Consider the following 21,295-nt stretch of genomic DNA (forward strand, 5'->3'; position numbering starts at 1 on the left):
GTGCTTTAATTTTTCTAGAATAATCTTTATCAACTACACCAAGAACAATGGTAATGCCCTTTAAATTTAGACAACTTTTTCCCAAAATTAATCCAACTGTGCCTGGGGTAGTGGGCCCCCAGATTCCCATAGGTGTGGCTTATATGCTCCCATATTCCCATAGGTATGGCTTGTATACCCTCAGATTCTGTAGGCATGGCTTGTATGCTCCCAGATTCCTGTAGTCTTGGCTTGTATGCTCCCAGATTCTGTAGGCATGGCTTGTATGCTCCCAGATTCCTGTAGGCTTGGCTTATATGCTCCCATATTTCCCATAGGCATGGCTTGTATGTCCTCAGATTCTGTAGGCATGGCTTGTATGTCCTCAGATTCTGTAGGCATGGCTTGTATGTCCTCAGATTCTGTAGGCATGGCTTGTATGCTCCCAGATTCCTGTAGGCTTGGCTTATATGCTCCCATATTCCCATAGGCATGGCTTGTATGTCCTCAGATTCTGTAGGCATGGCTTGTATGCTCCCATATTCCCATAGGCATGGCTTGTATGTCCTCAGATTCTGTAGGCATGGCTTGTATGCTCCCAGATTCCTGTAGGCTTGGCTTGTATGCTCCCATATTCCCATAGGCATGGCTTGTATGTCCTCAGATTCTGTAGGCATGGCTTGTATGCTCCCATATTCCCATAGGCATGGCTTGTATGTCCTCAGATTCTGTAGGCATGACTTGTATGTCCTCAGATTCTGTAGGCATGGCTTGTATGCTTGTTACAGTTCTAAGAACCATATTCCTAGGTGCTGGCAGGTCTGTCTAATCCTGTGCTCCCTCAGGTTGCTGCTGAGAGATGAAACACTCTGTTGTTTCTGGGTATGCCCCCTGAATTGCTGACAGATCCCCAGAGAGGGTTCCTGTGGTTGTTTCATGATGCCATGGGCAGAGAGGCAAGGGATTGTCCTTATGAAATTGGGATATACATTGATTATCCTCATGAGTCCCATTACAACACCTGGGCCACATGCCTGGTGGAGGATGTGTAGAAGCTGGCATGTTAAAATTATCATTAGCCTGTCAAGGAGCCATAGAGGCATCTACAGTCCCTGGCTTCCCACACTGAAAGCAAACTGGCGTAACTGGTCTAAGTGTTTGCCATAAATAAATGCTGCAGCAAAGACATTATTTTTATGTTTCTGCATTTCAATGTCTTGGGCTACTCTGATATAATCGCTAATAGTGTACATTTGTCAGTTAGGAGCCAAAATCCTTTGTGCTTCCGCATTAACACTTTAAAAGCCAATCATTTGGTTAAGATGTGTGTTATCTTGAGCAACCAACACCTGTCTTCTTACTGTTTTTGTAAGGTGACCAAGAAAGTCATCAAAAGATTCTGAAGGGCCCTGTAATGTCCTTATAAAATCTGGGTTGGCTCCCCGGGCTCAGACAGATGTTGCCACAGTCACCAAACAGCAAGTGACATATTTGTTCATAAGCTTGTGACAGATAGCCAAGTTAGTGTTGTAATGGCCACAATTTACTTTCATTTTCTGTATCTTGTTTCAAAGGGTTGCTCCAGTCAAGGAATCTGAGGAGGAAATGTAGGAGCTGTAGGCACGGATGTCTGGTACTGACATTTGTTCCCCCGTGTCCTTGGAAGACAGCACAGCTTGTGTTAAATGCTCCCAAAATGTTTCCAAGGTGGTCTTTTCCAGTGCCTGTGTTGGAAAGCAGCAATAGGAATTTAAATACCTCAACTCTGTTCTTTCTTAAGGACCTCAGGAATCTGGCCCCGCGTTCCCACAGCAAGTACATTTGCTTTTGGAAACCATGGGCATGCGAGCATTACTCACTGACAGTTCCTGTAAAGCCCCAGGACTAACCACACACAGCCCCTGCTTGTTTAAGCAGACAGCACAAAAGAGCCAAATAATAATGTGAAGATGATTCCGTCCTGTTGTTACCCAACCTTGAAAAATCCCCATCAAGCCACGATCTGGTGAACGAATTACTCACCAACCAAGGTCTCTGTTAGGATGCCACTTGCCAGAGATAGCAGAACTCAGTCCCTGAGAAAAGACTCAGGAGTCCAAAATGTAAATTTTCAGCAGGGGAAACTGGGGACCCAAAGAGCATGGGAGAAGCTCTAAGACTCCAGGGTGTCTCCAGTGCCGAGTTTTTATCAGACACAACTGCACAGAAAGACACTATAACTTATATGTGTGGAAGGTCAGAATGCTCTCGGGTGCGGCACGTGTTCCTTTCTCAGACACGGCTGCTCCTAAAAGTGGGGCATGTGGGGGGCTCTCAGATGAAAACAGAGAAGTCCAACTGTGGAAAAGTTATAAAAGGACGTCGATCACACACTATCCAATCCCAACGGCTCTTGCAGCTTAGCTGGTCTCCTTTTACTCTTCCTCACTTATCTCGTTTTCTGTCAGAAGATCCCAGAAGACAGAGACGGGGGCCAGGCTCTATTATGAGTGAACTTAATTTTTATAAGTTAGACCAACAAGTTAAAACCTGTCTATCATTATGATGGCCCAAAGCAGTGCAAAGCTCCAAAGTCCTCCTTACATGAAGATTTGGGGGCTATCATCTGCTCATGAGCTGGGAGTCCCCTCAATATGCAGTTGGCAAATACTGAGTGCTTACTAGGGGCCCAAGAACCATCTCTACCCTCACAAAGCTTAACGGCCATATTTGCCTGTTAAATGTCACTCAGAAGCAAATCCGTGGGTTAGAAGGAAATGAAGGAGCTAGAACTCAGCTGCTAGCAGCTACAGAAATGCAAGAAGGGACTCAGTCCTCACTTGCTGGACAGTTCTGAGTAGAAGGCCATCAGCAAAACGGTAGTCTGCTCCGCTCATCAGCGGAACAATGCCGATTGGAGGGATAATGCACACTCTTTGCCTCTTGGTTTACAATATAATAAAACTGGTGGTTTTAATATTCTATACCAATGTCTGCCAGTCTTCGGTTGAGGATAACTCTTTCAATGAGGATGGCTAGTGCACATCCCTAAGCAGAACACTCGGGTACCAGGAACTGGTGGACACCTTGCTCTGCACTAATGTAATAAAGCAAGAGGATATGGCTAGGATACAGATCTTATCTATGATCTCCACTGACTTCTGTATCCCCTAGAAAACAGGAAGATAGCACAACTAAGGGCATGTTATTGTCTCCAGCCCGTCCACCAGACCTCTCTGTAAGCCATTTCTAACCATCTACCTAAGTATTCCACATGGCTCTGGTGATCTATGTTCTGAGAAACACAGCTCTATAGAGTGCATTAAATAGGTCTAGAAAACCACAAACACTGGCTAGAAGGGTGGACACATAGTTTGTAGAACAAATTTGTGGTAATGCTGTGGAATAATCCTTCTGTACACTGTGTAAATTACACTGTGATTGGTTTCATAAAGAAGCTGACTGGCCAATAGCTGGACAGGATACAGTTAGGGGGAGAGCCGAACAGAGAATGCTAGGAAGAAGGGTGGAGTCAGAGGAGTAGTAAGCAGACACAGAGAGAAGCAACATGGATATGCTGTACTGAGAAAAGGTACCAAGCTACATGGTAGCTTGGTAAGCGTAGATAAAAATATGGGTTAATTGAAAATGTAAGAGTTAGTTTACAGTAAGCCTGAGCTATTGACTGGGCATTTATAATTAATATAAAGCCTATGTGTGGTTACTTGGAAGTGGCGTGTGGGACAGAAACTTCTGCCTATGTGGTAACGTTTTTCTGTTGTATCTTTTTTTATATTTTTTTTTCCTATTAGCACACTTCCAGTTGAGGGGCTCTGTTTTCCTTTAGTTTGCTGTCTTCTTAGGCTCGACTGTTCACTCCTCAGTGTGTTGTTGATAATTGGTTCAATTTGGCAAATATTTCCAGAGCACCCATTGTATGTAGAGCCCCCTGAGTGTTGTGGAGTCCACACAGATAACTAACTTGGACCTTTCCTTCAAAAAAGCATTTGTGGACCCTTTCTGATGTTGCTGGAATTTTCCTTAATTTTACTAATTTTCTTCTCTCTGCCACCCCACTTAGAACCTACTGCTTCTGAGACACAAACTTCTTAGATATGTAGATTGTTTCATCAGTAGAGGCTCCAAATGAAAGTCCCAGTGGCCCCTAGGGCTGTACTAGTCTATCCTGGACCTAAACATGGTCATAAACTTGCTTTGCCAGTGGACATTGCCAACCTGATACAAGCCAGCCAAGGCTGGATACCCACCACATGCTGTAGCTTTTGCTTACGGAATGCTGCACAGCCGTGGGAGGCTGGTCTATAATCTGTAAAGGTGAAAAATCATGGAAACATATCTCACTGTCTGTCTGGGATGAACCCTACATTAGGTGGACATGCCTGCTGGATATAGCTGTGATAGGGAGCCAGATCAAAACAACAATCCATCTGGGCTACAGAATCAAGCAATGTAATTGTTGCCTAGGTCATTGTTTGATTGTTTTTTGACTTCTCATTTTTAAACCTATTTGTCTACTAAAATTTATTCTTTCTAAGCTCTAATGCTTACAGATGTATTTATTCTCTTCACTCTATAGTGTTATTTAAAGGATCTTCTGCAACACTGGTATAGTGGTCATGGATTGCTCAGTTTATGCTTATCATGGAAGGGTTTTTTTTTTTCCTTCAATTTTATTTTATTGTTGTTGCTTAAGGAAGAGTTTTTATTATGTAGCCCTGGCTGACCTGGAACTCACCTTATAGACTGACCTCAAACTCAGAGAAATCCATTCACTTCTACCTCCTGAGTGCTGGGATTAAAGGCCAGTGTTACTACATCCAGCCCCCTTCAATGTTAAAGGACAACATTGATGGATGTAGTAGTCTCAGTTATCAGTTATTTGCTCCAGAGTTTGAAAATACATCAAGTCAGACTCCATTCTCCTGGGTTTTGGTGTTGTTTTAATTTCAGCACAGTGGCTGCACCTTAAGCTACTGCTATTTCAGCCAGCCACTGAGACTCCACAGTTACTAGCCTGCTTCTCTAGAAGTAGCCTGGCCACTCGGGCCATAGTCTGCAGGAATTCTGTTCCCACAGGCACCAGCTCTGTCGCTGCCACTAAAGGGACCTTTAACCAAATCTCTATCATACTATTTACAAATAGGAGTCAAGATACAAAGGCTGGGGTGAAAACCTGCTGGCTCAGAGAGGCTGGGCCGCAACTAGCTGACCTCCTCTCCTTGCCAGTGTCTCTGAAAGACCAGCGCTTCTGCCTCGACAAACCAGAAAAGGCTGTGCCACTCCAAATCCCTCCCTACTACTTCCTGTGCCTCTCTATCTCCCCCAGATGCCCTCTGATTACTTCCTGTCAACTAGTTGCTAACTTAGCCTCCGGACCCAAGGTTTGTTTTATTTTATCAACGCAAATGCAAACTTGGGGTTCACAGTGTGATCAAATATCCCCCAACACTTGAGGGTTTCTACTGAAAAGTCTGATAGGTTTGCTTTTGTTTGGCAATTGGAATTTCTTGCTCCCTGATTTCCGTATTTGTTCTTTATCTTATACACTTGGGCATTTTAACTACAATAAAACATGGGCGGGGGTTTCTTTTTTCTTTTCTTTTCTTTTTTCGAGACAGGGTTTCTCTGTGTAATTTTGGTTCCTGTCCTGGATCTTGCTCTGTAGACCAGGCTGGCCTCGAACTCACAGAGATCCACCTGGCTCTGCCTCCCGAGTGTTGGGGTTAAAGGTGTGTGCCACCACCGCCTGGCTTGAGAGGTTCTTTTCTAGTCATGCCCATTTGAGGTTCCAAATGTCTCCAAGTACTTGAATGTACATTCTTTCCTTTTATTTGGGAAATTTTCTACTTTAATTTAACCAAAACATTTCTACACCTTCTGTTCATATCTTGCTTTCCTCTCCAACACCACAAATGTATAGGGTTGGCTCCTAGGTTTTGTTCCAGAGGTCTTAGACATTGTAGCCATGACTGCTTAATTTTACTCTTTTTTGTTTGGTTGGGTTTTTTGTTTTGTTTTGTTTTGAAACAGGTTTCTCTGTGTAGCCCCAGCTGTCCTGGAACTCGCTTTGTAGACCAGGCTGTCCTGGAACTCACAGAAGTTCACCTGCCTCTGCCTCCCAAGTGCTGGGATGAAAGGAGCACACCCCCACACCCAGTGCTTAATTTTGTGATTTCTGTCTGAATATAGTAATTTCTCAATTTTGTTTTATATTCTTTCTTTAAGCTGGTCTATCGCTGGTTCTTTGCATTGAATTTTTATTTTATTTCTTGGTCTTTTAATTTATAAGATTTCTTTATTTTCATTTTTTTAAATCACTTTTGGCTGAATTTCTCATTGGAGCTGTTCAATTTCTCACCCAACTGGCTGAAATTACTCTGAAGGGAGGAAGGCATCCATCTCTTCACTTCCTGTTCACCTTGAGATGAACACTTCCTGTTCGCCTCCTCCATTACATACTCCTGGCACTGCTGTGTCCTGTACAAGGCACCATGGCCTGAGCTCCAAAATCATGAGCCTGAATCAGTCCTTCCTCCTTTCAGGGATTTTGGGTCCAGCTATGCAGAGATAACTGAATTCTACAATAACTTCCATCTCAGAAGACCTCAAAGACCACTTTTCTTCTGAAGAGAAAAGCTCTTTTTCTCATTCTTCTCTAATGATTCATTTCTTTAGATCTTTCCAAGGAAACATAACACCAAGGACATACCATAGTAAATACAGGGATAGTCTTTACCCCTGCAGGTGTAATACCCCAGCTCCCATAACACAAATTTTCATACTTAATAACTTGATGGACTATGAAAATACAAGACAACACAATGCTTATCCTAGTTTGAGGGACCAAGAGGGTTTCCATGAGCAATTCACAGCTGAGAAAAACGTTAAAAAAGGGATAGGGATCGAGCAAGCCATGACTTGGATTCTAGGCAGAGGCAACATCAGAAGTAAGGCCTGTGAAGGAAGAAGATTCTAGGTTTTGAGTTTTTCAATTGAGTGTGTGTGTTTCATACATGCATATGTGTATATCATTATATGCTTCTTTTTACTTTTCTCTATAGATTAGACCTAGTAATTTTGTTGTTGTTGTTGTTGTTGTTTTGAGACAGGGTTTCTCTGGGTAACCCTGGCTGTCCTGAAACTCACTCTGTAAACCAGCCTGGACTCAAACTCAGATTCTGTCTCCCAGGTGCTGGGATGAAAAGCTTGTGCCACCGCTGCCTGGCTAGACCCAATATTGAATCCTAATTATTGGGGTATAGGATCTGGAATGAATACCCTGAGGCTTGACATCTGGTTCTGCTTGAATCCTTACCTGGCCTCTGTGTACACGGGAGTTTTTTGTTTGTTTGCTTTGAATTATTTTGCTTGAGATTACAATCATTTCCCCTTCCCTTTCTTCCTTGCAAACCCTTCCATGTACTCCCCCTTGCTCTCCTTCAATATCATGGTCTCTTTTTCCATTAATTGTTGTTATATACATATACACACATATTCCTAAATACATACATACAACCTGCTCAGACTATGTAATGTTACCTGTATGCATACATTTTCAGGGCTGACCATTTGCTATTGGATAACCAATTGGTGTGCTCTTCCCAGGGGTAGACTACCTCTTCTGCTCAGCATTTCTTGCTGCCTCTAGTTCTTTATGAAGAGTTGAGGCCTCGTGAAAGCTTTCCCCCCCAATCCATGTTAACGTGTCTATTGTTTTCCTTGTTCACCTCATGTTTAGGCAGTCATGTTGGGGAGACTTTATGGCTGTAGCTTCTGACATTCAAGTAACCCGAAGTCCATCTCCCTGAAGACTAGCTTTCATGGTACCAGAAGGCACCACATAGGCTTCCAAAGGAGGGAGTGCTTTTTTAGGAAACCAAGGCATCCCCACACCATGAAGGCCTGTTTGGCACAGTGGGTATTAGACTTGAATCCCATCAGGGTTGTGACTTTATTTGGGTCAGAACAGCTATCTTTAGACCACCTTCCAGTCTACTCCTACCCTCTTGCAACTTGTTTTCATTTTGCTCTGAGGAAACTGGAGGCCTGGATGGAAACTCTGACGGAGTAACTCCCCCTCAACACCTGTGGAATTGAGTTCAGAGCCCAGTTTCCAGGGGACTCCGACATCTGAAGAAGATGGCATCCGTGACTAGCTGTGAGGAAAGAGAAAGGATACAATGACAACCAGATGCTTTGGCAGAGGCAGCAGCAAGGCAGGCACCCAACATTTCTACCTTGTGTCTGGCAGCGTGTGACAGCCATGCTGAGAACGTGGGATTGTTTTTCTATCAATAGCACCTGGGAGGGCCAGTCCAGAGCATGGGAAGGGAGGAGAGTGGAGGACATTCAGGAAGTGTAGCAAACAAACATACAAGGGTTGTTGTTATTGTTGTTGTTTGTTTTGTTTTGTCCCCTAGAAAGCTGCATACAAGACAAGCCCCCAGCTTGTCTGGCCTTGTCAACAAGCTAATAGAAGACAGAGACGATTTGGCACACTACCCACGCAGGATAAAAGGCACCCATGCTGAGACCAATGCTGTTCAGCTGGAAATAGAGTCTCAGTGAGCTGCGGGAGAGATCTGGAAGATGAGCTGCTAATTGCCCAAGCAGTCCTCTAGAGTTTCCCTTTGGTAAGACTGTACACAACCTCATTCACCAATCCCTCCAGCCTCCTAAGGAGAGGCTCTACCATCCAGGCCAGGTCAGGCCTCTAACTTAGTGAGAGAAGCTGCTGAATGCATTTGCAAGCCTCATCAACCAGTAAGTGTGAGAGGGGAGAGAGCAGGAACCGCCTGCCTCCAGAGAAGTAACCTGAGGCACAGTAAACATCAAAACAAGCCTCTTCTTGCAGATATTTGACACTCCTGGGTTTCCCAGCCTCCCAGTGGGGTTGGAATTACTGTTCAAGTGAGGTCAGCACCAAGGAGAGCATCAAAATGTGGCACTCACCTTTTGGAGAGTCGAGTTTTGATGACTCAAAAGGCATGGGCACCGATGAGTGGATCGGGTCAGACTTCTCCATCCTCTGCCAGCCTCACTTAGGTAACCAGGGACCAGCAGCCACCACTCTCCTGCTGCCTCAGTCTACCCACCCAACCCTCATCATACCAGGGTCCAATCCATCCTCCACTCTCCTCTTCACTCATCCCACAGCCTAAGCCACTGACTTAGAAGAACTGGGTGTGAGAAAGATGAGAACAATATCACACAGGCTCACAACGCACTACATCCACTAACTTCAGAACATTCGGCAGCTCCAAGGCCACCAGAGATTCCTCCCTGTGGAGGGGAAGAAATGAAATTCTGAGTCTGGGAGATTTGGCACGGGGGGAACATTGCCTTTAGTTTTGGACATACCACTGAGGGACATGTAAACCCTGTAGTGGGTAAGGTGGCAGCCATACCTGTGCCCATCTGCACCACACTTGTCATACTGAACAAGGGTCAGCAGTAGCTCCCAGAAAGAAGGTGCTCACTCCTCTTGAACATGGACCCTATGAGAACAAGCTGGGGGAAAAACTGTCCAGGTTGAGGAAGTGCAACTACAGGCTAGATAGATAGAGTGTATGTGGAAACGGCCAGAGCAGGGCGGGCTGTAGAGATGGGGGAGGGGCGGCACTGAGATTCACCACAGGCACAGTGTGGGAAGTGTGCTGCTGAGCCTGGTGCTCCTGATGACAAGGTGACAAAGGGGCCTTCCACAGCCCCTCAGAGAGTCCCATGTATGGAGATGACAGTCCCCAGGACACCAGAGACAATGCTGTCATCGTTTGACAGGTTGGTTTATCAAATTAGGGGATGCCAGGAGAGAGATGGATGTTATTTGACAGGTTGGTGTCTCAGACTAGAGGATCAGCAGAAAGACGGACTTCTCACATAAAGATCTGTCATCATGGCCAAAGAGACGGCTCGGTGGGAAAGGTGAGATCCCCAGCACACATGCATAAGGTAGGTGTGTGTCTGCCACCTCAGCACTGGAGGGAAGACATAGAGGATCCCATGGGCTCCCACCAGCCAGTCGAGCCCAGATCATGAGGACCAGATTCAGTGAGAGTCCCTGTGTGGTAGCTTGAGTGAGAATGGCCTACTGTCTTAGTTAGGGTTTCTATTGCTGTGAAGAGACACCATGACCAGGGCAACTCTTATAAGGAAAGCATTTAATTGGGGCTGGCTTAGAGTTCAGGGGTTTAGTCGATTCTTGTCATGGTGGGAAGCATGGTGGCACACAGGCAGACAGGGTTCTGGAGAGGGGCTGAGAGTTCTACATCTGGACTGGCAGATAGCAGCAGGAAGAGAGAGAGCCACCAGGCCTAGCTTAGACATTTTAACCCCAAAGCCCACCCCAAATGACACACTGTAGTGGGTAGCCATTCCAGCTTTGATCTAGAAGTTCCAACCCCCATTGAGGCTTCCGCAACTGTCATACTTACAAGGCGGGGCCAAGGGAGGCGCCTGGAGACCCAGATCTGGATGGGCCAGCACGCTCTCGGTTCCTGGACCCTAGACGCTAGAGGTAGACTGAGCAGAGCTCCAGGGAACACCGCTGGACTGTGATACACCTTCCCCAGACCCCGCGACCTACCTATCCCTTCATTTGTAAGTTACCCACTAAATAAATCTTCCTTTTAACTACGTGGAGTGGCCTTAATAATTTCACCAATAACACACTTCCTCCAACAAGGCCATACATACTCCAACAAGGCCACACTTCCTAATGCCACTCCCTAAGCATTCAAATATGAGTCTACAGGGGCCATTCTTATTCAAACCACCACACTCCCATAGGCTCATATATTGAATACTAGGTCCCCAGTCAGTGAACTGTTTGGGCAGGATTAGGAGGTGCAGCCTTGGAGGAAGTGTTACTGGGGCAGACTTTGAGGCTGAAAAGTCCATGCCATTCCCAGGTCATTCTCTCTGCCGTGTGCTTGTGGATCAAAATATAAGCTCCCAGGAACTGCTTCAATGCCACGCCTGCTTGCCTTTTGCCACGCTCCCCACCATGATGGTCATGGACTCTAACCCTTTCAAACTGTAAGCCCCCAATAAATTCTTCTTTAAGTTGCCTTGGCCATGGTGTTTCTTCACAGCAACAGGAAAGTAACTAAGACACCCTGTCTCAGAAAGTAAGGTGGAGCGCAGTACAGGAAGACGTCTGATGTTGCTCTGGCCTCCATATACACAAGCCCAGGCGTGCATACTCCACCTACACATGCAAAGCAAAGCAGAGAGAAACCCTTGTCATTGGGAACGGCACACACTGGCTTAACTTGTTTGAATTACTGAGATAAGCAGCCCATCCCTTACCTGCTGAGACTAACACAGAAGACAATCCAGGGAAGAGCAACCCCGCCATCCCAGCGAGAAAGGAACATGACTAAGTCTAAATGACTTCTACTTTATTTTGCTTTATCTTATTTTGATAACTGTAATTATTCTGTTGCTGTGTTTATGTTTGTATCTCCCCGGTACACTTTATGACTGGTCTAGTACCTTCTGTGCAATAATTTCTCCTCTATTTCTGATACCCAACCCACACTTTTTCTTTCTCACTCACACATTACTTGCCATTCTCACCTTTTCCCGTTTCCTCCTCATTTCACTGGATAATTACTGACACCCTTAGTCCTCAAGAGCCACAGACTCCATACCCCATCAGCACCCTGGTGCCACTGGCTCTGAATCATGTCTGGGACACAAGTCCAGTTCACAGATGTCTTCTACTACAAGTTACCACCCGGACCGGTGCCAAATCATTCAGTCTGCTATTTCAGTCAACTTCCCTCTAAATAGAACTAAAGAGAACCACCATACGACCCAGTTATACACTTCTGAGCATATACCCAAAGAACTCGCCGCCCCACCACGAGATCTAATTCAGGAAATCCACGGAGTCTGCTTAAAGGGCAAAGGGATTTATTAAGAAAGGAAAATTCACAAGACGGAACAGAGGAATTGTCGCAGTGTCCTGGGAAAGGTGAGGCACGGTCCCACGCTGTGTTTCCACGACTGAGGCTGTCCAAGCATCCAAGTCCCACAACGGAGCGAAGAAAAGAAGCAAAAGAGCATCTCAGGTCTTAAGAGGAGCCCTGAGGCCATGCCCCAGGGACAGGTACTTCAAGGTCATAGACAGGTAGAGCAATTACCTGCTAAGTCTCTAGGGCTGTGCTTCAGGGTCATAGAGCAGATAGCTACTACAAAGATCCATGCACATTCCTGTTTACATGATGCTATTCACAGCATCTGGAAAAGGGAACCAGCCTAAATGGCCATCAGTGAAAGAGTAAAGAAAAAGTGGTACATAAACCCAATAGAATTTTATTTGGCCTTAAATAAAAAAGAAAGCACTTTACAGGAAAAATGGATGGAGCTGGAAATTATTAAAGTGAAATAACCCAGACTTAGAAAGACACATACCTCTTGTTTTCTGTAGACGTAGACCCGAGCTTCCATTTCTGTGTGTGTATAGAAGGAGGATAGGTCATGAAACTAGGAAGAGGACCAAGAGAGGGGACGAGTAGATCTGGGGGAAACACACTAGACAATAGTAGGCAATGGAACACACGTGACAAAGGAAAATAAAAAGAAGCAGAAATGAAGGGTGAGGAGTGTTTGAGAAAGTGGGCTAGGAGAACAGGGGTGGAGAGTGAGAGAGGACAGATAAAGTGCATAGAAAATGTCACAATGAAACTCATTGCTCTATACACTAATTTAAAAAATAACCAAAAGTAAAATGAGCTGGGTGGTGGTGGCGCATTCCTTTAATCCCAGCACTCGGGAGGCAGAGGCAGGCAGATCTCTGTGAGTTCGAGGCCAGCCTGGTCTAGAGAGCGAGATCCAGGAAAGGCGCAAAGCTACACAGAGAAACCCTGTCTCAAAAAACCAAAAAAAAAAAAAAAAAAAAAAAAAGTAAAATGAAATGAAATGAAAACAGTCTTGAAGCTAGAACACCCTCAGGGACACATCACTGCTCTAGACCCTGGGAGTGAAAGAGATAAGCATCGCATCATGCCCTTCTGGGTTGCCTAATTCCACATGAATGCTCCAAGAAGAATAAACCCTGCTCCGAGAGACTTGGGTGCCAGGTACTAGAACACATCAGCTGCTCCAAGCTGGTCTCCCACCAAGTCTCACAATGTTACCGCATCATGATTTAGATGGACTAAACAGGATGCTGACAGATGAAGCCCATTTGTGTTTGAGCTTGTTTGAATTGTCAGTCACTTAGACAAAAAAAAAAAAAGAAAGAAAGAAAAGAAAAGAAAAGAAAAAAGAAAGAAAGAAAAAAATAAGAAAGAAAGAAGGAAACTACACTGATTAATTTTAAACCCGAGCATAGTTTTCATGGGTTTGGGTAACAAAAGATAACCGATATACCCTTGCTGTGAAATATGCCATGACTAGAAACAAGTTGGGGAGGAAAGGGTTTATTTTGCTTACATTTCCACATCACATTCATCACTATGGAAAGTCAAGTCAGGAACTCAAGCCGGAGCAGAGGCAGGAACCCTGGAGGAATGCTGCTTACTGGCTTGCTTTCCATGGTTTGCTCAGCCTGCCTTTTGGGGGGTGGGGGCAGGGAGGGAGCCAGGGTCTCTCTATGCAGTCCTGAAACTTATTCTGTAGACTAGGCTTACCTCAAACTCTCAGAGATCTGCCTGCTTCTGCCTCCACAACTCTGGTGACCTGCTTTCCTATATAATGCAGGTCCACCTGCCTAGAGGTGGCACTCTTCATAGCGGGCTGGGCCCACCCACATCCATCACTAATGGAGAGAATGCCCCCACAGACATGGCCACAGGATGATCTGATGGAGGCAGTTCCTCCCCGGAGGTTTCCAGTCTTCCCAGCTGACTCTAGTCTGTTACAACTGGACAAAAACCAAACAGTGCAGTGAACTACAGGGCTCAGGTTTTCTTTAAAAAAAAAAAAAAAAAAAAAAAATTAGGGTGCTTACTGCCTTCCCACCCTTCCCTCACAGGGTTTATCTTCTTATCTTGAAACAGACAGGCACTGAAAGAATATTCATTAGAAAAGGCACAAGGTACAGCCTGCTAGTGACACCCATCCCCTGGGTCAGCACTCCTGGGTCTCACTCAGGGTTCATGCTCCAGGTTCGCCATAGGCTGTGCGGCCTGGAGCCTCCTGGCTTTTCTAAACCACAGCTTAGGAGCACATGTCTGTGAGGGTGACACCTGCCAGGCAGCGACGCGTGCACGTCAGAGCAGACAGGAGACCCCTGGCAGGCAGCCGCCCTGAGGAGAAGAGGACTCCAAGGAGGAGGATGCAGCTTCACCAAAGCAGAACCGGAGAGACAACCACCTCATAGCACTCCTGCTAACCTTTTCAAGGATATCTGAGCACCCCCTTTCAACTCCTCCAGATTTCAGACTTGTTTTGACCTGACAGAATCCACTGCCCAAGAAAACACTTGATGGGAGAAGAATAGTCCCACAATACTTTATTTGTGGGTTTTTTTTTTCTTTTTTGAGACAGTCTTGCTAAGTATCTCAATGTTGTAGTTAGGGTTTTATTGCTGTGAAGAGACACCATGACCATGGCAACTCTTATAAAGGAAAACATTTAACTGAGACTTACAGTTTCAGAGGTTCAGACCATTATCATCATGGCAGGGAGTATGGCTGCATCAGGCAGACATGGTGCTGGAGGAGTGGCCGAGTGCTACATCTTGCAGGCAACAGGAAGTCAACTGAGGCACTGGGCGGTATCCTGAGCATAGGAAACCTCAAAGCCCTCCCTCACAGTGACACACTTCCTCCAACAAGGCCATACCCACTCCAACAAAGCCACATCTCCTAATAGTGCCACTCCCTGAGATTATGGGGGCCAATTACATTCAAACTACCACACCCAGGCTAGCCTTGAGTTTGCAATCCCCCTGCCTCAGTCACCTGGTGCTGGGATTTCAGGCATAAACTACCATGCCCAGCTGGGTAATATTCTAACATGGATGCGTAAACTAATCACAATAGCAGTGGTTCTCGGCATTTGGATAGAAAATTCTACAAAATATACACGGCCTACCCTGCACCCTGACACACAGAATCCTGGCCAACAGAACAGACAAGTGGGGCTTCCTGTAGGGGACTAAATGGCTGACCCTCTGCTGTTTGCCTGTGTCCTCCTCCTTTTGCCAAAGCTATTTTAATAATATTGTAATGAAGATTCCTGCTACATCATTCCCTCCACCTGAGGGCATTTGGCATGTGGTCTTTCTCTTCTTGGGTAAAATGGGCAGGGAACTCAGTGATTCAGTTACTCTAGCCTGGGTTGGACAGGGGCTAGTTGAATCCAATGTGCTCAACAGACAAAATTCAGGACTGAAAATAGCACCCACTTAGACAGGAAAGAGCTCCGAAAGTGTACACACATAACAGGAGCAACTGCTTCGAGAGGCACCCACGTGAACTCTCCACTGTAGAGAAGTCAGAGTAACCACCCAGGCTCTTTTCTGGAGAGCCCATCCAGAGAACAAGCCAGCAGCATTTGTGACAAGAGCTTGTTTTACGTACAACAGCATCTTTCCAGAAACCCACTCACAAGGCCCAAGCCCTCTTTCCATTCCCAGAAACAAGGTTCTTTGCTCTGAAAAGCCATATCTTTGCCAGGCTTGGTGATACAGATCTGTCATCCCAGCTACTTGGGATGCTGAGGCAAGTTCAGAGCCTTCCTGGGTTAAACTCAGAGACAGCCTGGGCTTAAGGAGTCTCTCTCTCTCTCTCTCTCTCTCTCTCTCTCTCTCACACACACACACACACACACACACACACACACACACACACACACACACACACGACTAGAGATGTAGTTCAGTGGTAGAGCACTTGCCCAGCATGCCCAGATTCCTAGGTTTCAATCCCCAGTACCACTTAAAAACGGGCACAGCTTTTTATCTCAGTGACATGCTGAGGTGGAGCACCCAAGTCAGACTTCTCTAAGACACAGGCATTTGAAGGCTCAGATGTGACCTAGGTTAACCATAGACGTACAGGGGGCCCTCCATTTCCCCAGGGTCCCCTTCCTCAGGTATTTCTCCCTAAGTTCTTCTTACCTCATCTTGCCAAGGACTCAAAGAGGGCTCCAGGGGCACACTGAACTATTGGAAGGAGGAGAACAGTCCATGTGACTCTCAGAAAACTAGGTTCTTTGTAACAATCACATAATTGAAAAAAGAAAAGTCCCATCCTACCCATACATCTGAATTTTCTAATTCCTGAAAGCCCAGACAGGAGGATATGGCTTGGGGCCTGATGGCATGGACAGCCATTGATTTGAAACTCAGATGTGTGGATTGTCGATGTTATAGGTAGGGTGGGGATAAAGCCTGGATTTCACCTCGAGTCCCTCACATTACTTAGCATCTCAAAAATATTTCAGTCAAGAACATGAGAGTTTAAGCTCACTGTGGTGATGCAAACCTGTAAACCTAGCACTAGGGAATTTGAAACATGAAGATCTCAAGCCAGCCTGGGCTGCATGGTAAGATGTCCCCAAAACAAAAGAAAACAATAAAATGTAAGATTATATATTTTCCTAAAAAAAAACAAAAAAACAAAAAAACAAAAACAAAAACAAAAAAACACTTCGCCAGGAACTCCTAAATTTCCACCTTCAGAATAAAGCACTATGAGACATTTGTCTAGTTATAGTTTTTAATGCTGTGATGAAACACCATGACCAACAATCAGTGGCGCACACATTTAGTCCCAGCACTCAGGAGGCAGAACCAGGTGGATCTCTGTGAGTTCGAGGCCAGCCTGGTCTACAGAGCGAGATCCAGGACAGGCACCAAAACTACATGGAGAAACCCTGTCTTGAAAAACAAAAACAAAAACAAACAAAAAAGTTGGAGAAGAAAGGGTTTACTTGGCTTACACTTCCACATTGTAGTCCATCATTGGAGGAAGTCAGGACAGGAACTCAAATAGGATTTGAATCTGGAGGCAGGAGCTGATGCAGAGGTTGTGAAAGGGTGCTGCTTACTGGCTTGCTCAGCTTACTTTCTTATAGAACCCAGGACCACCAGCCCAGGGATGGCCCCACCGCCCATCAATCACTAACTAGGAAAATATCCTACTGCCTGCAGCCCTATTTTATGGAGGCATTTTCTCAATTGAGGCTCTGTCCTCTCAGATGACACTAGTTTGTGTCAAGTTGACATAAAACTAGCCAGCACAGACCTTAATACTATTTTCTTTTCAGAATGGGGACAGGTTCCTGGGTCAGGTAGTTTAAACTGGCAGGTTACACACAGCATTTCAATTGCATGACTACAAACTTTCACAATGTTAATGCACAGTGAGACTCATCTCCAGGGTGGGGCTGCAAAGTGTCCCAGGCCTCGGTCTATAATCCCTTTCTGGGAAAGCCCAGCATGTCTCCATGTAACACCCTCTTGTCAAGCCCAGCCTTCTAGTCTAGAACACTACCACCAGCAAGAGAGGAAGCAGACCAGCAGGGCAAACCCCTTGGCCACCATCATGGCAGCAGCCTCCATGGAGCATCTTTCCCAGGCTGCAGCTACTTCCCAAGTGAGGTGCTTGTGCAGATTTTTTGTTTTGTTTTGTCTTTGAGGGTGGGGCAAAGTGGACTTTTAATTCTTAATTGCTGCCTGATTTTTAGTATCAACTTGACACAAGCTAGAGTCAACTGAAAGGAGGGAACCTCAATTGGGAAAATGCTTCCATAAGATTCTGCTGTAGGCAAGCCTGTAGGGCATTTTCTTAATTAGTGATTGATGAGAGACGGCCTAGCCCATCGTGGGTGGTGCCATCCCTGGGCTGGAGATCCTGGGAGCTACAAGAAAGCAGCTGAACAAGCCATGAGGAGCAAGCCAGGAAGCAGCACCCCTCCATGGCCTCTGTATCAGCCCCTGCCTCCAGGTTCCTGCCCTGCCCTTGGTAAAGAACTGTTGGTTTTGGTCATGGCGTTTCAGCATAACAACAGCAACCTTGTTGAGATAAGACACTTGTCCAAAAAATTACAAGACTTGTGCCTTAGATTCTCAATATAAATTAGCACGTACAACATAAGTAACTATAAAGCAAAACAGAGCCAAGTATTTGGAAATAAGAGCAACACTTCCCATACTCCTATCCCAGTGCCCGCTCTTACTTGATGTCGTCATTGCTCCTCTGTGGGTAGTTCACTGTCGTCATTAAAATTGTTACATTCCATGAAACCTTCCTCTGCTAAACCCTCTCACTCTTAAACTGCTTTCCTGAAGTTGAGAAAGGCCCCCATGGAGAGCAGCAGCTGGCATCTGTATGAAGACGCTCTCTTTCCTCCAGCCCGGTCCTACCTCCTTCTGGACCACACCCCACATGATGCTCTCACATCTTGAACTGGTCATGGCCACTTCTCCGTGTAGTTCACCATCCACACTGCTGCTCCTCTTACTAGACCAAGAATACTACTGGCTAAAATGGTCACAAAATTTGTTCAGTATCTGTCTGGATATTAGCCTTTTGGATATAATCTTTTTGTTGGTTATTAGTTGTTAAACTGATTTTATTTTGTCCAACCAATTCCTTACTACAGTTCTGGAAGATTCTGGATGAGGAAAACAGCGGTCAGCAGGAAGTATTGTGGGGTATCTTTCTGAGAATGTTGAGGGGGTTTGGTGATACAGGTTACAGCAGACAACTTGCTTCTGCCTCCCCAGGATCCATGTCTTTTTGTAAAAGCACTCCAGTCTTCCCTTGGGAATCATCTCTTCCTTTTCATTGATCCACACAAATTGGGAGAGAATAACATTACCATCCAGAGAGGAGAACAGAACTCAGAAATAGTTCCAAGAATGCACTAGTCAGCAACTAGAGATGCAATTCTAAGGGAATTAAACTCAAACAAACTTTAGCTAGAGAACAGAATACAAAGACATTGTCTCCAGAGAAGGGAGATGTAGTCAGACTTTCTTTTCAGCCACCAGCCCCAAATAATGACACGAAGACTTATGATAAAGTATGAAAGCATGGCCTTAGATTAGGCTCTTTCCCAACTAGCTCTTATAACTTAAATGAACCTGTTTTTATTAATGTACATTCTGTCACATGGCTCAGTTACCACTCCTCTGTACTGTATGTCTGACCTCTTCAGTGTCTTGCTGTGGCATCTCTCTCATGCCTAGATTCATCCCAAGCTCCTCTCTCTGCCCAGAAGTCTCGGTGATTTTCTCCTGTTTAGCTATTATCCATTCAGCTCTTTATTAAACCATCACAGTGACACATCATCACACAGTGTAAACAAATATTCCACAATATTTCCCCCTTTTTGTCTAAATAAAAAGAAAAGGGTTTAACACAGTAAAACTATATATATATATATATATATATATATATATATACACACACACACACACACACACACACACACACACACACACACACACAAAATAAGAACAATTATGAGGTAAGAATTACATTCACAATGTTTAGTCCATTTCCATTTGGCAAATTCAGAGAAAATACTCCATTATCTATCCTATCTTGTTGAGGCCAAAGTTTTGTACTTAATTTACTCTTTATTATAATTTGTATTACCAACCTAAAAATATCTTTTTAGATCTTAAAACATTTTCTTAGATAAACAACCTAAGTTTTTAATGTTTCTCAACTTTATACATTTTACATCTCTTTTGTAAGTTTTTTTTTAATTTGATAACAAAGAAAACTGTAAAACTATAACTATTCTTCAACCCAATTAAGAGACCCAAGAAGTTATAATATTACCTGAGTAAACAGGAAATGTACAGCAAAAAATTTCCAAAACTAGTAACAGAGACATTTACCTGCCTGGATAGTCACCCAAGGTCCCTCTGTAATGTTGAGGCATCCATCTTTGGCCTACAGGCCTAGAATATCTGACAGACTTTTCTGTGAAGCAGGAATTTTGAAGGACTGTCCTACCTTGTCTTGTCAAAGTTCGGTAGTTGCTTTGTGTCCTGCTTGTCCAATTTGGACAGCATACTGTCAGGAGTCAAGGCAAGGGCAGTTTCTTGCCCAGTGGTTAACTTTGCCATATTGAAAGCAAACTCCATATGGAGGTTTTTGATGCCCATTATCCTTTTTTGAAGTAGATTAGTGCTGCCAGGAGCAGATGTGTCTCACTGTCATGAAAAGCCTTATGTTATTAAAACATCTTAAATGCCATATTATATAGATCTCTGAAGTGTTTGAAGACCATTAAAACTAGTAGTTGCTTTTTTAGTTTAAAAAAGTAGATTCAGTAGTCTACCCTTTTATCCTATCATTCCTATATCCCCCCATTTTCTTATAAATCTAAGCTCCTTTGCTTAAGTTTCCCCAACCATGACCAGTAATAACTTGCAATCAACCCTCCTCTAAACAATGATAAACATCTATAATCCACCAAATGACCAAAACCCACCCACCCCACCTCTTGGGAATGTGGGTGTTGTGTTCTTTAGACTGCTTCCTGTTGTCTGGGGGCAACAGCATCTTTAAGGGACCCCGAGAAAATTGAGATAATGGTTAAGTCCTGAGGGAGCTAGCTGTTGTCCAGTCTCCGTATGATGGGAAAGTGTAGGGCTTATCTGAAGTCTTGGCTGGAGTAGTCTGTGAGGCCGAACCACCTCAGCTAGCCAACTCTGAAGTTGTTCTAGATGCAGATTTTTGAGGAAACTGCAACAGAGGCATTCTGAGAGGCTGGATCATCTGGGCTACTTATCTTCTTTAATGGTGTCTGGTCCTTTTTGTTTTGTTTTTGAAAACACACAAACTTTTAAAGGTAACATACATATCTGAATTAACACAAGTATGGAATGTAGAGTGTGCACAAGTCAGCTAAAGATGATTCTCTGCTCTGTGTTTGGGCAGTTAAAAGGCATCTATCAACTTTATGAGTCTGTTTGGACTGCATAACCAAACTGTAATATAAATCTCCATCCATGTCATAAGAAAGGATGCTATATAATAATAAGTCATGAGGACTCTGTAGCCAACAAGATTTATCATGTCCCACCCAGTCTCAGAGCAGTTCCCCTGTTGAGGAATCAATTTATATATCAACTGTCTTGTAGTTTTTCTTGTTTTTTTTCTTTGATGTCTGTAGCCAAGATTTTCAGGAAGGTGTGTGTCTCCCCTCTCCCCCCCATCAAATCTGGTCTTTATTAATTTTGAAGGAATCCTGTGGAAACAAAGCATACCCTCTCTCCCAACACAACTGACTTCCATTCTAAAATTAAGGCATTCTTAAAATACATAGGCTGGTTTAATTCAGTAGGTTTTTCCCCCCTATAATCCAATATCTCTCAGCAGCTGCCATTTTTTTT

This window comes from Peromyscus eremicus, chromosome 1 (assembly GCF_949786415.1).
Source record: "Peromyscus eremicus chromosome 1, PerEre_H2_v1, whole genome shotgun sequence".
NCBI classification, from domain to species: Eukaryota; Metazoa; Chordata; class Mammalia; order Rodentia; family Cricetidae; genus Peromyscus; species Peromyscus eremicus.